The following is a 12,908-nucleotide window of genomic DNA, read 5'->3' on the forward strand; positions in this document are numbered from 1 at the left end:
GGCCTGAAGGACATCACAATGTGTTCTTGTACCTCTACCACTTCATTATGCAGAATAAATGTTACATCTTTTGTCACTCAACATTAGAAATGAATACAGTAACCCAAATTGCAGGAGAAATTATCATAACAGGATAGGAGACCATAGGATGGTGTTAGAGTTGGCCATAATCTGTTCCCTGAGTATTCACTAGCAAGAAGTGTGGTCTGTGGTACAGGAGTGTTGAGTAGCAGCAGCTTTAAGAGGCAGGGCTTAATGTGAGGCGATCATGTCATTGGAAGCACTGCCATTAGGAAGGATTAGGCTCGTCTTACAGAGTTAGTTCTCAAGAGAGTGTGTTATTGTAGAGCAAGGTCAACCCACGTATTAGCCTGTTCTGCATGTGCCTGTTTCCCATCCCACTTCTCTAATGTATGATTCATTCATGGGCTCTTAACCAGGAGCCATGGATGAACACCTGCAGATTTCTGAAATCCTGATTTACACATGCTGGGAGGTGGCAATGGATGACGTAAGTAGTTGTGTCCCAGCCTGCCACATGGGAAACCCTGAGAGAGTTCCCAGCTCCTGACTGCAACATGCCCCTTCCCTCCATCTAAGACATTCAGGGAATGAACCAGTAGATGCTCTCTGTCTCTCTCTCTCTCTCTCTCTGCTTTTCATAGAAATAAATAATTTAAAATAAAAAACTGATATCTGGCTACTTGAATATTCTGAGTATGAATTTTTCTTAGGAGAAAAACTATCAGTCATAAGATTATCTGAGGCATGTAAGTCCGAAAACATAAAAGGTAAAGTAACCTGGGAAGTTCAGCAGCTGCAATCAGCTAATCACACAGCAAATTCATAAGGACTGAGAAAAGAAGAAGTCAGGAAGAATATTTATGTCACATAAGCAAATGTTCATCAAACCACTGTTGAAAGAATGACTACGAGGACAAACGGAAAGCTTACTGAGCTGTTTCTGTTACCGGTTGCCTTTTACGGCTCGTCCTGCTCCACGTCATCCCTGCAGCCACAGAGCTGTGCCTCTGCCTTCAGTTCCTGACACTGTTTGAGAAACGTAGCCTTGAGCGTGGGGTTCATGTGTCCTAAAGACACCTTATACATACCACACACACAAAGATAAACATATGTAGACACGTTGCCTTTGGTAAAGGGACTATTGCACAGAAAGCAAAGGGTGGCTGAATCACAGTTCCCTAAACTTACCTTTCCTACCAAATTAACCCAAAATAGAAAGAAAAAGAGAGAGAGGGAATGCCACTCTGAGATGGCCTTTTTGTACTGCACATTTTTAATGTTGCAGTTTACCACCCTGACTGCCACCCTGAAAGAGAATTAAACACACTCCCAGAAAAATGCAGTAGCACTCAACTCCAGAAATAGATAGGGTGTGGAACCAACCTTCTGGAAATATTTACTCACGCTAACCTATGTTGAAAGTGTTGAATGCCAAATTCTGCAACTGAGTCAACACACTCTGATCTCTCATTGTGCCTTTTTATCACTTTTTCTCACACAAGCAGTTTGGGTTTCCAAATCTCCGCCGTTGCATTATAAATGTAACTCATTCAGATTTTGTTAAAACACTCTATGTTACTTTTTGGATTCTAATTACTCAACAGAAGGTGCATTGAGTTTGCCTGAGAAACAGGGACAATGACTGATTGTAAAAATTTATGGCATTCCCTCCCTCCCCTCAGAGTGTTTTAGACATCTGAGAAAGTTTAACCCTGGGGGGAAACATAAACAGGCTGCTTGGAATATACACACAGTTACATATCTTCTTAGTAAAAAATATTGCCACCATCTTGCCAGGCAGTGCAAAAAAGCAAATGCATATCCCCTCATAACTCACAGAAACATTCTTTCTTCCTCCCCAGCGATGTCTAAGTGGCCTCAAGGATAAATACATCAGCTGACTTCAACATAGCAAGACTCCAAGTGTAAAAGGGCAAAATTGCATCCTGCTTGGATTAATAAGTGAGGCAGTAAATATTAAGTGAATCAATAAGTCTCGCAGAAAATGACAAATGACAACATCAAAATTCTAAGAATGAAACAAAAAATATAAACAAGCCTTTCTGATAGGTGGAAAACACATTTAATTCTCTAGAAAACAAGGGACTTACATATATGTGCCACTCGCACACATGTACACACACTTATCTTCATCTCATTGTTGGTCTCTCAGATGTAAAAGCCTCATTAGTTAAACACAATTGATTGCACAATTTAGGCTAGGGGAAGAATTACAGATTTTAGACCAAATAGATTGGTAACCAGGATTAGAATTCTGCATGTGCTACTCATCAGTTGTTTGCTTTAGACAATATTGTTAACAGTTGATGCTTTCCTTAAATACACCTGGAAAGAACATTCCTCCTTCTACGGTTGCTGAGTTTGCAAATCAGTGCAGTGGATTAAGGCACTGCCTGCAATGCCAGCACCTCATATAAGCTCTGGTTCAAGTCTGAGCTGCTCTTCTGACCCTGCTCCCTGCTGATGCATCCTGGAAATTAGCTGAAGATGGCCTACTATCCTAGGTCTCGGCTATCCATATTGGAAGAGTAGACAGAGCTCCAGGCTGCTGGCTTCAGCCTTGCCCAGCACTGTCCACTGTAGCCATTTGGGGAGTGGAACAGCATATTGAAAATCTCTCTGTGTTTCTTCCTTTCTCTATAAACTCTGCCTTTCAAATAAATACAATGAATACATTTTTATAAAGAGGTTACAGGAAAAAAATAGTGAAGGAAAAGATTGGCTTGTACCTGGTACATGGTAGGCACTGGGCAAATAATAGCTATAAGTTTAATCATGTAATTGATATTCAATTGCTAAACATGGAAACCCAACTCTTTCCCTGTCTCAGTGCATTATCTTTGGACCCTGAGTATACTCTTAGTTATGCAGTAAGCACATATTTGTGATCACATAATTGGTTTCTCCACTGCTAACTATAACATACATTCTGCCTGCTGAGGGATACCTCCATTCCAGTAATTCAATCTCCTTCCTCCATCTTTCCTCCTGGGTTACATCCATAATTTAAAAAGAAATAAAAAGGAAGGTTAGAGAATGGACATATGGCACAGTAGGTAAGCTGCTGGCCATTTGATGTCAATCTCCCACATCACAGTGCTTGGGTTTGATCTTAGCTCCACCCTCCAAGTCAACTTCCAGCTAACACACACCTTGGGAAACAGCAGTAGTTTGGTTTCTGACCCCCCCCCCCCACTTGAGAGATCTCTATTGAATTTCAGGCTCCTCGCTTCTGCCCGGCATAACTCTAGCTGCTGTAAGCATTTAAGGAGTGAACCAGCCATTGAAAGCTCTCCAGCTGCCTTTCAAATAAATTAAATAGTTACACTTTTGAAAGAAAATAAAAGATGCAAGCTCAAAGACTACAATAGGAGGAAAATGACTGATTTTCTTTAAAACAGTATGTTGGGACCAGTGTTGTGGCACAGCACATTAAGCTGCTACCTGTGATGCTAGAAGCCCATATGAGCACTGATTCAAGTCCCAGTAATCCCTCTGCTAATCTAGCTTCTTACTAATGCATTTGAGAAAGCAGCAGAGGATTTTTCAACTGCGTGGATTTCCATACTCATGTGAGAGAATCACACGGAATTCCAGGCTCCTGTTTTCAGCCTGGCCCAAACGACCCCTGTATCCACTGGGCAGTAAATCAGTAGATGCAATCAATTTCTCTCTCTCTCTCTCTCTCTCTCTCTCTTCTTTCTGCCTTCTCTCTCCTCTCTTCCTTTCCTCCATGTCTCTCTTTTTAATACTGCCTTTCAAAGAAGCAAATAAAGATTTTCTTTTTCAAAAACAAGATGTTACCAAGGAATGACATTATGAGTGATTAACATCATTCCTTAGTTACAGCTTCTCACTTTTGCTCCATCTGAGCACAATGGGTTTCTTCTTCTGAAAGGTGTTAAAGCAGTAAGCAAACTAAGAGTTTTTCAGTTTCAAAAAAATACCCTGCAAGAGTGCAAAGAGGACAGGATGAGGTTAGAAAGAGACTTCCCATGTGCTTCCTTTCATCCTTCACACATTTCACTGTACACTGAACTATGTTTTTTTGGGTTGAGGTGGCAGGTGGGTGGTGGTGAGAGAGTGAAAGTAAACAGAAAGGAAATTTGGATGCAGCCAGGTCTGCTAAAAGGTGTGCACAGTGGGAATGTCAGGACAAAACAAAATGAAATGAGATCTCCAAGGATGGGAGACTTCATGCTTCCATCCCTCTTGGAGTACTGAAGGAGCACTCACATCTCAGGGAGGAAATCTCAGTATTTGTATCTCTGAGGATGGAGCTTCAGACTGCCTCAATGAATGAACAACAATGGTCTTGTCCAGACAATGTCAAGGTCTCTGTCTTTGGGGCCAGGACATCTGAAATCTTCCACCATCTGCCTTTTCCAGGATGTCACACAGTTGCACAGTGACCATCTTGATATAGCATCCCTGGAGCCACTACCCTTTGTGCAACTGGGACACTCGTTATTGCCTCAATAAGATGGGTGTAAAGGAAAAAAAATACAATGGTCTTATGTTTCTAAGAGCAATCCAGAAAGACAGAACTCTTGATATCCTGGATTTGCCCATGTTCCAGCAAGGTCTTCAGTTATAAGTGCCCATGTGCGAAAGGGACAGCAAAGCAGAGAAGTGTTGGCTCTGAGGGTCTTTCCAAGATGCTAATGAGAATGATGTTGCAGCCATCTGTCTGAACAAAACCTGAAGGACCAGAGAAGATAATGTGCGTCAGTGGAGACCAGCAAGAAGAGGTGATGATAAAAGCACAGTCACTGTCCTCTTTGTGTGTTGAGTCTCTACAAACTGATTAAACTGCATGGATTTGAACATAAGCCCTGTAAGAAAAGCACCATGATTTACTGAACCTAAGTTACAAAAGATAGACTGAGGATTAAAAATGTGTATTCAGTGTGGGGTGTGTGTGTGTGTGCTGAAACATGCACCTGCTACATAAACATCAAGAAAAGTTCAGATTCCTGTAACTCCAAAGGGACAGTCTAGAAAAGTGTCAGAAAAGGGAGCTTGATTCGGTGATGAACAGATCTATGTGGGAACTAGAGTGTCCTATACAAAGGGAAAAGCTGTGCTGTGATACAAAGGAGTGACTGGTCATAAGGGAGAGGGTGGAGAGAGGTAAGAGGAGCAGCTAGGAAAGAAAACCTAGGTCAGATTGTGAAGATATTACACAGAATGCGCCAGGACTCAGAAAGAAACTCGTGGCAATTACGTGCAGATTGACTCGGGATAAAGGAATAAGAAGCTTATACTAAACTTAGAGGCCACCAGTCAAATCCAGGTCAAATAGAAAAGAACACCAAAACTGACCAAAGGGGGGGAAAAACAAATCATGATAAAGCCAAAGAGGCCATTCATCCTATCTAGGAGAATTACATAGGAAAAGCAGGCACAAGCAGATCTAAATGGTATTTATTTTACATATGGGATTCATTTATGTATATGATTTTGATTTCATTTTAAGAACCAACTGAAGATCCAAGATCAGGAAAACTATCAAAAAAATTTATAGAAGATATCATAGTCTAAAATAATAATGTATATACATTCTTATTTGGTGTTTCTAGTAAGATATTAAGATACCCCATCTTTTGTACTTTTCAAAGGATTGGCTACAAAGCAGTGAGGTTTTTTTTTCTGTCAATGATTTTTAGTGAGATCTGTCTCAGAAGGCAACTTTGTTTTTTTAAAGATTTATTTTTTTTTTATTGCAAAGTCAGACATACAAAGAGGATGAGAGACAGAGAAGAAGATCTTCTGTCAGATGAAGAGCTCTCCAAGTTATTGTAACAGCCAGAACTGAGCTGATCTAAAGCTAGGAGCCAGGAGCTTCCTCCAGGTCTCCCACATTGGTGCAGGGTCTCCAGGTTTTGGGCCGTCCTCGACTGCTTTCCCAGACCACAAACAGGGAACTGAAAGGGAAGCCGGGCCATGGGAATTAGAATCGGTGCCCATATGGGGTCCTGGCACGTTCAAGGCGAGGACTTTAGCCAATAGGCCACTGCGTCGGGCCCAGAAGAAAACTTTCTTTCTTTTTTTTTTTTTTAAAGATTTATTTATTTTTATTACAAAGTCAGATATACAGAGAGGAGAGACAGAGAGGAAGACCTTCCATCCGATGATTCACTCCCCAAGTGACTGCAACGGCCGGTGCTGCGCTGATCCGAAGCCGGGAACCAGGAACCTCTTCCGGGTCTCCCACATAGGTGCAGGGTCCCAAAGCTTTGGGCTGACTGCTTTCCCAGGCCACAAGCAGGGAGCTGGATGGGAAGTGGAGCTGCCGGGATTAGAACCAGCGCCCATATGGGATCCGGGGCGTTCAAGGCGAGGACTTTAGCCGCTAGGCCACGCCGTCGGGCCCAAGAAAACTTTCAAGGACAAAAAGTATAAAACTTCTGCTGATTTCCTTTAATACATCTGAAGACATTTCTAGCTTGACCATGATTTTTCTACTTCAATTTTATTTAAAATTATTTGAATTCACTCTTTTTATTGTACTGAGTTGGGTGAGGTCATGTGGTAATAAGAGAAAGTCTGTTTCCAAAGCAGACTGCAAAACAGGTACAAAAATGCATCAGAAAAACACTTTGTTTGCTAATTTTAATTTCCTTCCATTTCCTCTAGTTACCTAGTGCAGCTTTCAGGTGCCATTTAGTTTCCTGCTGTGGCACGTAGTGAAATTGCTGGAATACAGAAAGCTTTCATTTGCACAGAGACTTGAATACTTAAAAAGCTTAGTTCTTCTATGCAAAAGAACATAGAAGATGTTTCCTGTGTATGTATATGACCGTATGCACAATCAGTAAACAGTTCTTCATCGCAGAAATTCTGGGTTTAAATCTTATAAGTTCCTTGATTGTGTCAATGCTAACCCTAGATAGAAATAAGGCATGAGGCCTGCTCTTCTACTTCGAAGCACCCAAATCTTAAACCACATTTTCCCTAGTGTTTTCCTTGTCATTTTCCTTTTGGGGGACTTGGGAGATGTTGTAAAATAGTGTAACCACATGATCCAAAATAAATTGAAATAGATTGGAAAAAAAAAAAGTGGCACTTCAAAGAATGGAATGGAGTACGAATGCCCCAGGCCAAAAAGACTAAGGATAACTAATTGGAAGTATTAGTATTATAAGATTTATTTATTTATTTGTAAGGCAGAGTGATGAGAGAGAGAGAGAGAGAAGAGATCTTCCATCTACTGGTTCAATCCCCAAATGCCTACACTAGCTGAATCTTGGCCATGCTGAAGTCAGGAGTCCAGATCTCTCTTTTGCTCCTATGGGAGTGGCAAGCGCCCAAGTACTTGAGCCATCCTCTGCCGATATCCCGGATGTGTCAGCAGGGAGCTGAATTCCAAGCAAAGCAGCTGTAGCGCATGCTGGCATTGCAACATCGCATGCCACAGTTGCAGGCAGTGACTTAGCCTGCTGCATCCCGATCTGAAGTATTATAGCAAACAGTGGGGAATATGTCGCACAAAGTAAAAATGGAGCTGCATTAGCTGCACAGAAAAAAGTCAGAGAAATTGAAATAAGCCCACGCCGTGGGTGGCAGAGATAGCCAGCTATTCCACGTATTGCACAGAAGGGAGATGACTAGAATCCACAGTCGTATCTGGTGGAACACCGCTGGGGGAGAACTCAAGGGAACCAGCAGTGACAGGCTGTGTGAGCATCTCTTGCTCATCATGTCATGGGATACCCCACAGCAGTTAAAGGATGGCAGATCTCTTTCTCTCTACCTTTCAAAGAAAGACTATTTTTAAAAGTAAATAAAACCACTCTAAAACTATCCAGGGATGAAGTTTGGTTTGCTGGCTGAGATGTCCACATCTGACATGAAGTGCTGGTTTCCATAAACTCAGCTACAGCTTCTGAATCCAGCTTTCTGCTACTGCAGATCCTGGGATGAAGCGGTGAGGATCCAAGTGATTGGGTACCTGGCACCCACATGTGAGACTTGGACGGAGGCCCGGCTCTGGGTCAGGGTTGGAGTCAGGAACCAAGGATATGATCCAGGTCTCTGATGTGGGAGGCAGGAACTCAGTTACCACTGCTTCTCAGGATCTTAATTCACGAGAGCAGAGCTGGATCCTGCATCTAGGCACTCTGAGACACAGGTGCCTTAACCAGCATCTTAACCGTCAAGTCGATCGACTTTTCCACTTTGTGGGTTCTTTGGTGGTGTTTTCACGTAGAAATTGACATTATTGCCGCAGCTTGGGAGGACTAACATTCAACTCTATGAGAGAGGGAGAGAAAGGAAACCATGGTGATAAGGCCTGCCTCCAGAGGCCCTGAGGAACCTTGGCAATGAGTGCTCGGGAGGACTGTGCAGTATCAGCCTGATTAGTCATTCAGCCAGCAAGCAAGCCTTCCTGGCCCTTCCCCCCTGTGTCTGTTTTTCAGTTGGGAATGAAAGTGGAGAGAAATGCTTCACAGCTGAGTTTTTCAAAGGCCTTGCTAGGAGAGCCTGCCCCTCCCTTATCAAGGTTGGGCAGTATCAAGGTCAGCAGTATTGGGGAGGACGGCTCAAGAGCAGCTGAAATCATGTTTACCAGTACAGCTGCCGCAGCAGCAAGACTCCACTCCCCTGCTGCTTCTATCCCTGCCCCTTGCTGGCTGAACAAGGAGACCGGCAGATCGAGTGACTTTGGCTAATAATTATGGTAATGGCCAACATGCAATGATTGCATGCACTGTGCCAGGCAGAAAACTCTATTTCACATGAATCATCTCAGTCCTCAAATGAATAACAGCTCGTACCACTTAGCATATGTCAGCCACTGTTCTCAGAGCTTTAGACATACTACACTAACATAATTATCATGAGAATCTAAGGCGCTGGCACCGTTTTATCTTCCTTGTTTTACACCTGAGGAAACTGAGACTTGGAGAAATTGAGTGGCATGCCCAAAGTCACGGCCACTATGCAATGTAGGCAGTATTGAAACTCAACATAGCCTAAGACCACAGAAGTACTTTAATCATATTTCTGCAGGATTGACCCATTGGGTATGTATCACTAAAACATTTTCTAAAAATCAAAGGTTTATAGGAGCTGTTACAGGCACTGTTAATGTGTGGGTTTGCCCCATGTATTTGACTAATGAGAACTAGCACAACAAAGTGTCCAGCACACTCATTTAGTTCAGGTGGCTGCATCCCATGATGATTTTATCATTGAAGTTTAAGAAAGATAGCAAGAGACAAAGGTGGAAAGGGGGCAGAAGAGATAGGATGACTATTCAGAGACTTTACAAGTTGCCATCATCTTGAGGAGTTCGCCCTTTCAGGAACTCATCTACAAGTCATCAGAGGCCTATTTTGGCTAGCTCCACGGAAAGCCTAAAATCTCCGGGACAGGCTTTTAGGAATTACAATAAGACCAGAGGGACTACTTATCAATATGCAATGAGAGTTTTAACTGCCAGGAGAATGAGGTCCTCTTACCTTTGAATCAAAACATGCTGTTTTTGTAGACACTTTCTACAGAAAGTAAAAATTATAATTAAATTGCTGAGCAAGTATAGGATCAAACCAATGAAATTGTTTCTGTGATGCTAATATTTAAAAACTTGCAATAGCTATATGCATGTAACCCCAATGTAAGGAGAAATATCCCAATCAAAAACAGCTGGATTGAATTTTCAGGTGTTTAAAAAAATGAGTGGAGCCCGGCACAATGGCCTAGCGGCTGAAGTCCTCACCTTGAACACGCCAGGATCCCATATGTGCGCCAGTTCTAATCCCATTGACCCTACTTCCCATCCAACTCCCTGCCTGTGGCCTGGGAATGTCCTACTTCCTTGCTTTCCCCATGTGTAGTACTCATCACATCTAACATTCATTTTCTGTTTACTTTCAACTCTGTCTTCCCACTACAATTTCATCTCAATGAGTTGATAGATTTCTTTTGTAGTTTCATCATAATATTCTAAGTCTCTGAAAGAACTCCAAGTACAAAGAAGGTTCTCAGTAAAAATGGTTGTATAAATTAATTTAAATAAATGAATTCAATGAATCTATTATACTAAACCATTCTATTAAGAGTCATTATGGGACCACCAGAGCACACACAAACAAGGTATAAAACTCCCAGAATCTGAGGAGGAACTCATTGTCTTTCTCAACTGAGGAGCCTGACTCCCCACTGAGAGGGTTACCTAAATCCCACAGATCTTGGTAGGTTGTTATTATTGTTGTTGTTGTTGTTAGATAATTAAAATCTGGCTTTTCCCTTGTAAGGCTCTTATCTTTAAATAGATGAGAAAAATATGCTTACCCTTCCTCAATGGGATAATTATGGAACACAACCGGGGCTGTGCTATCAAGCAGAGTCACAGAAACTCCAGTAACACCTTTCCTGACTTTCACAAGAACAGCTCTTACAGGAGTTTCCTCATATTCTTCAACAGCAAGGAAGACAAATGAGTATATTTTCTGTTATGGAAAGCTACCCTCACCCTGTACCTTTTTAATGGCTAAGATAAGAAAATACAAGATCCCCTGAGCATCAATCAGCCCTCCCAGCAACTCCAGGATAGAACATTCGCAGAGCTCTTCCTGTTTCTGCCCATGTCCTTTCCTGTGGCTTTCAATCAACAGATGGGCTCAGGAAAATCTCCAAATCCTGTAGCAGCCCGAATCTAATGGTGCAATACCAAGTTTTGAAATAGTTTTTGTTTTCTTTTAAATAGGTCTTCTATTAGTCCAAATAGAACCTTGACATAGCCAGGCTAAAAGACAAAGTAATTTGTAGTAAGCAGAATTAACAGTTAGCCTGCAGTCTTGGTTAAAAACTCATGCATCATTTGTCTTTTGTCAGAGCAGATGTAAATAGACAGTGCAAATGTTTCCATGAGATTATGTTTCCAGGTAGGGTACAATCGACAGGATAAATGGAGATTCGTTAATCATTACTTTCTACTATTTCCTGGTTATCATTATCTGCTACAATTTATTAACAAGATTATCAAGCTAGGTGTGTAAAATAAAACCAAATAAGAGTATAGGTTACATCATTAACCTGCCAGCACTAAGGTATGTTTTCTTCAGTAGGTGTGTATTTGCCCTAAATTCATCAGACATTTCATCCCAGTCTCCCTAATGAACAGGCGCATGCAGACTGAGTCAACTAAGATGAAGGTGTAATTGAATAACATTGTGTCATTGTTTTGATCCACCCTGTTAGTGTTATTAGAAGGATGATAGGATTCTGTAGGCTTTCATCTTTAACTGAGATTTCAACGTTTACAAATCATTGTCATTCAATTCTACCAACAAAGTCTTGTGTTAGTGTTCATCCTGAAACATAACCTTGGCCACTTTGTTGACTTCTGAAGGAACTACCAGGTACTAGGAAAAAAAAAAAAAAACCCATGATGGATTGGAGGAAAGAGAGAATGTAATAAAAATAAAGAATCTCAAATAGTTTCTCAGAGGAACTGGGGTAATGAACATGGCCAAGATTTTCACAAACATTCATGTGTTCAGTGATGAGGTATTTATTCAGTGGATACCCTTGAAATTGGTACAGGAAAAACAATGATATTGGTCTCTTCACTGAGAATTTAGAGTAAAATGGGGGAGACAACCTTAATCAAAGGATCTCAAAAGCACATGTATAATTAGGAACTGTGAGTATTCAGTTCCAGAGTCACACAGTGACCTAGCATCTGAGCTGACATAGAGGTGGGAAATGGGGAGTGATGTATCATGGAAAACCTTCCTTAGATGTGATTCCGGAAAAACCTAATGAGGAAGAGGTGACAATAATGTAAAGTGCAACTGGGAGACAAGCTGGGAGGAGCACTACCCAAAGACTGTGTTGGTGGGAGAGGTTGTGAGGACAACCAAGCAAGAGACCCCCCCTTAATGATACAGAAACGAAATGATGATTAGCAGCACAGAGACTATGGAGTGCGTTCAGGGAGTGACAGTTCCCCTGCTGGCTGGAGAAAGACATGCAATGGGAGCACACAGATTAAACTGAAAATAATTTGGGGGATCCACACTCTAGAAGAATGTACAAAGTAGACAGCAGAGTCTGAACGGTATTCTCTAAACAACAGGAAATCATTAGAGGCCTATGGTGACAAGGTCAGGCCTGTCGAAGGATGATTGTTCCAGAAACAAAGGATCTTTGGTGAAGAGTAGGACAAGGTCTGGAAAAAAGGGGCAATCATTAAGGGAAATTATGATAGCCAAATGAGAGGGAACAGGATCACAAAATCAGGCCGGGAGAATTCAAAGAACTGAATGGGGAAAATGAAAACTAACTGGGATCAGAAATTTGATGGCAAATTTGATACAGGCTTGAAGCAGTCAGGGAGAGGTGTAGGAAGAAGTTCAAAGATGACTGAAAAGGCCTGAACATGAACAATAGGAGAAAGACATCAATATCAGAAATTGGGTAGAAGTCAGAGTCTTGCATATGATCTGTTCCAGGTATGCTCCAATGGCATCTGAGGCAGGCTAGTAACTAATTTATTAACCTGGCATTATTCCAAAGTTGTATTCTCAATTAAGATTTCAGATGAATCAGTTAACATGTCCTGAGGCTGACCAATGCAATGGCTCACAGGCTAATCCTACACTTGTAAGTGCCAGCATCTCACATCAGTACTGGTTTGTGTCCCAGCTGTTTTGTTTCCCACTCAGTTTCCTACTTGTGGCCTGGGAAGACAGGGGAGGATGGCCCAAAGCCTTGGAACCCTGCACCCCAATGGGAGACCCAGGGGAGTCTCTTGGCTCCTGGCTTTGGATCGGCTCAGCTTTGAGTGTCATAGCCACTTGCAGATTGAACCAGAGGATGGAAGATCCTTATCTCTCTCTCTGTTTCTCTCT

The sequence above is a fragment of the Ochotona princeps genome, chromosome 15, assembly GCF_030435755.1.
Source record: "Ochotona princeps isolate mOchPri1 chromosome 15, mOchPri1.hap1, whole genome shotgun sequence".
Classification (NCBI taxonomy): Eukaryota; Metazoa; Chordata; class Mammalia; order Lagomorpha; family Ochotonidae; genus Ochotona; species Ochotona princeps.